Below are 7,541 nucleotides of genomic sequence, written 5' to 3' on the forward strand. Positions count from 1 at the left end.
TGGGACAAAATCGCTCCTGAGATGTGTGCAAACCTGGTGGCCAACTACGAGAAACGTCTGACTGCTGTGATTGCCAACAAGGGTTTTGCCACCAAGTACTAAATCATATTTTGCAGAGGGGTCAAATACTTATTTCCCTCATTAAAATGCAAATCAATTTATAACATTTTTGACATGCGATGTTCTGGATTTTTTGGTTGTTATTCTGTCTCTCACTGTTCAAATAAACCTACCATTAAAATTATAGACTGATCATTTCTTTGTCAGTGGGCAAACGTACAAAATCAGCAGGGGATCAAATACTTTTTTTTCCCTCACTGTATAGCTTATTTTTATAAAATGCTGCTAATAGCTTTTTTTCTGCCTTCTGAATAGCTTTGTATTTTGTATCTTTGTTTGTATCAACATACCTACTCTTACATGCCAATTGTTCAATTTTATAAAAATTATTTCCAGTTTATGTTCACCGCAATAAATTGCAAAATAAGTTTACAAAACACAATGTCTGTGAAATGTGTTATTTATTTCATGTTTCATGGCAGTTCAGGAATTCAATCTTTTCAAAGTTTTTCTGTTTATTCTTCATTACGCTGTTTAAAATAAATACAGTGCCTTGCAAAAGTATTCATCCCCCTTGGCGTTTTTCCTATATTGTTGCATTACAACCTGCAATTTAAATTCACTTTTATTTGGATTTCATGGAATGGACATACACAAAATAGTCCAAATTGGTGAAGTGAAATGAAAAAAATAACTTGTTTCATAAAATTCAAAAAAATAAATCATAGAAAAGTGGTGCGTGCATATGTATTCACCCCCTTTGATATGAAGCCCCTAAATAAGATCTGGTGCAACCAATTACCTTCAGAAGTCACATAATTAGTTAAATAAAGTCCACCTGTGTGCAATCTAAGTGTCACATGATCTGTCACATGATATCAGTATATAATCACCTGTTCTGAAAGGCCCCAGAGTCTGCAACACCCCTAAGCAAGGGGCACCACCAAGCAAACGGCACCATGAAGACCAAGGAGCAATATCCTAAACTTATATCCTAAACCTTGAACATCCCACAGAGCACAATTAAATCTATTATTAAAAAATGGAAAGAATATGGCACCACAACAAACCTACCAAGAAAGGACCGCCCACCAAAACTCACGGGCCAGGCAAGGAGGGCATTAATCAGAGAGGCAACAAAGAGACCAAAGATAACCCTGAAGGAGCTGCAAAGCTCCACAGCGGAGATTGGAGTGTCTGTCCGTAGGACCAGTTTAAGCCGTACACTCCACAGAGCTGGGCTTTATGGAAGAGTGGCCAGAAAAAAGCAATTGCTTAAAGAAATAAATAAGCAAACACGTTTGGTGTTCGACAAAAGCCATGTGGGAGACTCCCCAAACATATGGAAGAAGGCACTCTGGTCAGATGAGACTAAAATTGAGCTTTTTGGCCATCAAGGAAAACGCTATGTCTTGCGCAAACCCAACACCTCTCATCACCCCGAGAACACCATCCCCACAGTGAAGCATGGTGGTGGCATCATCATGCTGTGGGGATGTTTTTCTTCAGCAGGTACTGGGAAACTGGTGAGAATTGAAGGAATGATGGATGGTGCTAAATACAGGGAAACTCTTGAGGGAAGCCTGTTTCAGTCTTCCAGAGATTTGAGACTGGGACGGAGGTTCACCTTCCAGCAGGACAATGACCCTAAGCATACTGCTAAAGCAACACTCAAGTGGTTTAAGGGGAAACATTAAAATATCTTGAAATGGCCTAGTCAAAGCCCAGACCTCAATCCAATTGAGAATCTGTGGTATGACTTAATGATTGCTGTACACCAGCGGAACCCATCCAACTTGAAGGAGCTAGAGCAGTTTTGTCTTGAAGAATGGGCAAAAATCCCAGCGGCTAGATGTGCCAAGTTTATAGAGACATACCCCAAGAGACTTGCAGCTGTAATTGCTGCAAAAGGTGGCTCTACAAAGTATTGGTGAATAGTTGTGCACGCTCAAGCTTTCTGTTTTTTTGTCTTATTTCTTGTTTATTTCACACAAATAAATATTTTGCATCTTCAAAGTGGTAGGCATGTTGTTTAAATCAAATGATACAAACCCCCCAAAAATCATTTTTAATTCCAGGTTGTAAGGCAACAAAATAGGAAAAATGCAGAGGGGGGAGAATACTTTCGCAAGCCACTCTGTCTGATCTATTAGGCTGGCAGTTTAACCTTTGCTGAAACATGTAGGGCCGAACACAGATAAAATTATGAGTAATTGGTACCTAGGGAAATGTAAGAGCCATAAAGCAAGAAAGAGAATTTTGCTACTTTTAAGTTATTATTTACACAAATACATGTGCCACAATGGAGCACTTTGGAAGTGAGGAAAGCGGAATTGCAGTGCAGCTTACGTAAGAAAACGAACATGGTTAAAAGAGAAACACCTTAAAGGTCCAATGCAGCCATTTTGAGATCAATATCAAATATTTTCTGAGTAACAATGAAATACCTTACTGTGATTGTTTTCAATTCAAATGGTCAAAAAATAAACAAAAATAGCTTCTTCGCTAAATGCAATTTCTCAAGCAATAATTTAGCTAGGACTGTCTGGGAGTGGTCTGAGAGAGGGGCCTAATTGGAGGAGCCGAATGGGAGGGATGTGTGACCTGAAAACTAGCTGTTATTGGCAGAGAGCAGGGCAAACTCTCTTTGTTATTGGTCTATTAACTTATACAAAATCCAAAATCCCCACCCAGCCAAACAAGCTGAAATTTCAGGTGGTCTTTTCAAACAGCTCTTACACTAATAGTGCATTACGATAATTTGACCAATTTCACAGTATTATTCCAACCTCATAGTGTGGAAATATATACAAAACACAGGGAAATCACGTTTTTGACTGCACTGCCCCTTTAATAAAAACATTTAAATTTGAACAACTATCCTACAGTTGAAGTCAGAAGTTTACATACACCTTAGCCAAATACATTTAAACTCTGTTTTTCACAATTCCTAACATTTAATCCTAGTAAACATTCCCTTTTAGGTCTGTTAGGATCACCATTTTATTTTAAGAATGTGAAATGTCAGAATAATAGTAGAGATAATTATTTATTTCAGCTTTTATTTATTTCATCACATTCCCAGTGGGTCAGAAGTTTACAAACACTCAATTAGTATTTGGTAGCATTGCCTTTAAATTGTTTAACTTGGGTCAAACATTTCGGGTAGCATTCCACAAGCTTCCCACAATAAATTGGGTGAATTTTGGCCCATTCCTCCTGACAGAGCTGGTGTAACTGAGTCAAGTTTGTAGGCCTCCTTGCTCGCACACGCTTTTTCAGTTCTGCCCACACATTTTCTATTGGATTGAGGTCAGGGCTTTGTGATGGCCACTCCAATACCTTGACTCTGTTGTCCTTAAGCCATTTTGCCACAACTTTGGAAGCATGCTTGGGGTCATTGTCCATTTGGAAGACCCATTTGCGACCAAGCTTTAACTTCCTGACTGATGTCTTGAGATGTTGCTTCAATATATTCACATAATTTTCCTTCCTCATGATGCCATCTATTTTGTGAAGTGCACCAGTCCCTCCTGCAGCAAAGCACCCCCACCACATGATGCTGCCATCCCCGTGCTTCACGGTTGGGATGGTGTTCTTCGGCTTGCAAGTAACCCCCTTTTTCCTCCAAACGTAACGATGGTCATTATGGCCAAACAGTTCTATTTTTGTTTAATCAGACCAGAGGACATTTCTCCAAAAAGTACGATCTTTGTCCCCATGTGCAGTTGCAAACCACAGTCTGGCTTTTTTATAGCGGTTTTGGAGCAGTGGCTTCTTCCTTTGCTGAGCGGCCTTTCAGGTTATGTCGATATAGGACTCATTTTACTGTGGATTTAGATACTTTAGTACCTGTTTCCTCCAGCATCTTCACAATGTCCTTTGCTGTTGTTCTGGGATTGATTTGCACATTTCACACCAAAGTACATTCAACTCTAGGAGACAGAACGCGTCTCCTTCCTAAGAAGTATGACGGCTGCGTGGTCCCATGGTGTTTATACTTGCGTACCATTGTTTGTACAGATGAACGTGGTACCTTCAGGCGTTTGGAAATTGCTCCCAAGGATGAACCAGACTTGGGGAGGTCTACAATTTTGTTCTGAGGTCTTGGCTGATTTATTTTCATTTTCCCATGATGTCAAGCAAAGAGGCACTGAGTTTGAAGGTGGGCCTTGAAATACATCCACGGGTACACCTCCAATTGACTCAAATGATGTCAATTAGCCTGTCAGAAGCTTCTAACGCCATGACATAATTTTCTGGAATTTTCCAAGCTGTTTAAAGGCACAGTCAACTTAGTGTTTGTAAACTTCCCACTGGAATTGTGATACAGTGAATTATAAGTGAAATAATCTGTCTGTAAACAATTGTTGGAAAATTACTTGTGTCATGCACAAAGTACATGTCCTAACCGACTTGCCAAAATATAGTTTGTTAACAAGAAATGTGTGGAGTGGTTGAAAAACAAGTTTTAATGACTCCAACCTAAGTGTATGTAAACTTCCGACTTCAACTGCATCTAGTGTCCGTTTAAAAACCTAGCAAGTGATGGTATTGGGCTTCCCGTAGTTGCCCACCCTGCATTGTCTTTACTCTGGATCTCTTGTAGGTGGCAGCCAGCTGGAGAATTCGTTTGAACTCTACAGCTTGAGAGCAAATTTCAGACAAAGCTCCTCTCATCTATGCTGCAATGGATGCATCTGTAGGGTTTGACAGGCCACTGCGTATGAGGTGTAGTCAGAACCGAGGATGATCTTGAGGGCTCTGAACTCTCTCTAAGGCAGTGATGGACAACTTTGATGGGGGTGGGGGCCACAAAAAATCCGAACTCATCATGAGTTGGAAATATAAGGATGGTGGTGGTGGTGTTGTTCTCTGTATGTATGTCAGTTTCTGAAGTGAAATAAAGCAACCTCTGGGATAAAAATTAATACATGAAAATGCTTTTAGGAAAGTGGTTTCTCATTTCTTATCCCATTAGGGTGTGTTTGTCTGTTCCATGTAATAGCATCTGACATCTGTGAAACATAGAATACATGGGATTTTAAAAAAGAGACAGAGAAAAAGGAAGAGTATTCAAGTGGTTAAATTATTATTTTTTCACTCCACGATACACGTGACACAGACCGTTTTAAATGCATTAGTGGTTATAGATGTAGATAAACACTGAGTGTACAAAACATTAGGAACACCTTCCTAATATTGAGTTGCACCCACTTTTGCCCTCAGAACAGACTCAATTCGTCGGGGCATGAACTCTACAAGGTGTCGAAAGCGTTCCACTGGGATGCTGGCCCATGTTGACCCCAATGCTTCCCACAGTTGTGTCAAGTTGGCTGGATGTCCTTTGGGTGGTGGACCATTCTTGATGCACACAGGAAACTGTTGTGTGTGAAAGAACCCAGCAGCGTTGCGGTTCTTGACACACTTAAACTGGTGCGCCTGGCACGTACTATCATACCCCGTTCAAAGGCACTTCAATATTTTGTCTTCCCCATTCTGAATGGCACACATACACAATTCATGTCTCAAGGTTTAAAATTCCTTCTTTAACCTGTCTCCTCCCCTTCATCTAAACTGATTAAAGTGGATTTAACAAGTGACATCAATAAGAGATCATAGCTTTCACCTGGATTCACCTGGTCAGTCTGTCATGGAAAGAGCAGGAGTTCCTAATGTTTTGTACACTCAGTGTATATTCTCAGTCGCAAGTATTTGCCTTATTTGCATTAATTAACAGTATCCTGCCTATATTGATTCTAAATGGCTCACAGAAGATGTGAATATAACAGTGCAACAGATGAAGTCACAAAGGCAGGATACATAATAAAAAAAGTGAATCTGCAGTGCATAGATAAAACAATACTAAGTACACTTCCACACTGGTCTGATCAGTGTTAAAGCAACGTCAGGGTTGTGGGTTCGATTCCCACGGGGGGCCAGTATGAAAAAGAATAATGTATGCACTAACTGTAAGTCGCTCTGGATAAGAGCGTCTGCTAAATAATGTAAATGTCAGTTGGCTTTTAATAGCCAAGCATTCAGAGGTCGAGAGAGAGAGAGAGAGAGAGAGAACTTAAGTTCACACAGGACACCAGATAAGACAGGAGAATTTCACCAGATAGGACTGACCCTGCAATCAATCATAGGACCTACTGAAGAGATGAGTCTTCAGTAAAGACTTAAAGGTCGAGACTGAGTCTGCGTCTCTCACATGGATAGGCTTTTGATAATCCTTGGTTGGGGTTTGAGCAGATTATTTATTGCGATTTCAAATGTAATAAAATGGTGGTCCAATAGTCCAGCATTATGAAGATCCACAATATTTATTCCACGGGACAAAACTAGATCCAAGGTATGACTGTGGCAATGCGTAGGTCCGGACACATGTTGGACAACACCCACTGAGTCGATGATGGTTCCGAAAGCCTTTTGAAGTGGGTCTGTGGACTTTTCCATGTGAATATTGAAGTCACCAAAGATGTGAATATTATCTGCCATGAGTACGAGGTCCGATAGGAATTCAGGAAACTCAGTGAGGAACGTTGTATACGGCCCAGGAGGCCTGTAAACAGTAGCTATAAAAAGTGATTGAGTAGGCTACATAGATTTCATGACGAGAAGCTCAAAATATGAAAAGGCAGTCTTTTTTTTTTTTATGTAAATGTTCTGTCGTAAATGTTAGCAACACCTCCGCCTATGCGGGATGTACGGTGGATATGGTCACTATTGTAACCTGGAGGAGAGGCCTCATTTAACACTGTAAATTCATCAGGCTTGAGCCATGTTTCAATCAGGCCAATCACATCAAGGTTATGATAAGTGATTAGTTCATTGACTATGACTGCCTTGGAAGTGAGGGATCTAACATTAACTAGTCCTATTTTGAGATGTGAGATATTATCACAATATCTTTCAATACTGACAGGAATGGAGGAGGTCTTTATTCCTGTGAGATTGCTAAGGTGAACACCACCATGTTTAGTTTTGCCAGACCTAGATCGAGGCACTAACATGGTCTCGGTGGGGAAAGCTGAGGTGACTACACTGACTGTGCTAGTGGCCGCCTTTAACAGCCTGCTGCCTGGCCTGCACCCTATTTCATTGTGGAGCTAGAGGAGTTACAGCCCTGTCTATGTTGATAGAAAAGATGAGAGCACTCCTCCAGCTTGGATAGAGTCCATCACTCCTCAGCAGGCCAGGCTTTGTCCTGTTTGTGGGGGAGTCCAAGAAAGAGGGCCAGTTATTTGCACATTTTTTGGGAGGGGCAGAAAACAGCTTTCAACCAACTTTCAGCTTTTTTTGAGTTGTGCGAGTCTGCTGTAGAGCTCATCACTCCCCCTAACTGGGAGGGGCCAGAGACAATTACTCGATGCCAACACATCTTTCTAGATAAATTACACGCTGCAGTTATGTTGTGCTTGGTGACCTCTGACTGTTTCATCCTAACATCATTGGTGCCAACGTGGATAACAATATCC

Source organism: Coregonus clupeaformis, chromosome 14 (genome assembly GCF_020615455.1).
Source record: "Coregonus clupeaformis isolate EN_2021a chromosome 14, ASM2061545v1, whole genome shotgun sequence".
In the NCBI taxonomy this organism is placed as follows: domain Eukaryota; kingdom Metazoa; phylum Chordata; class Actinopteri; order Salmoniformes; family Salmonidae; genus Coregonus; species Coregonus clupeaformis.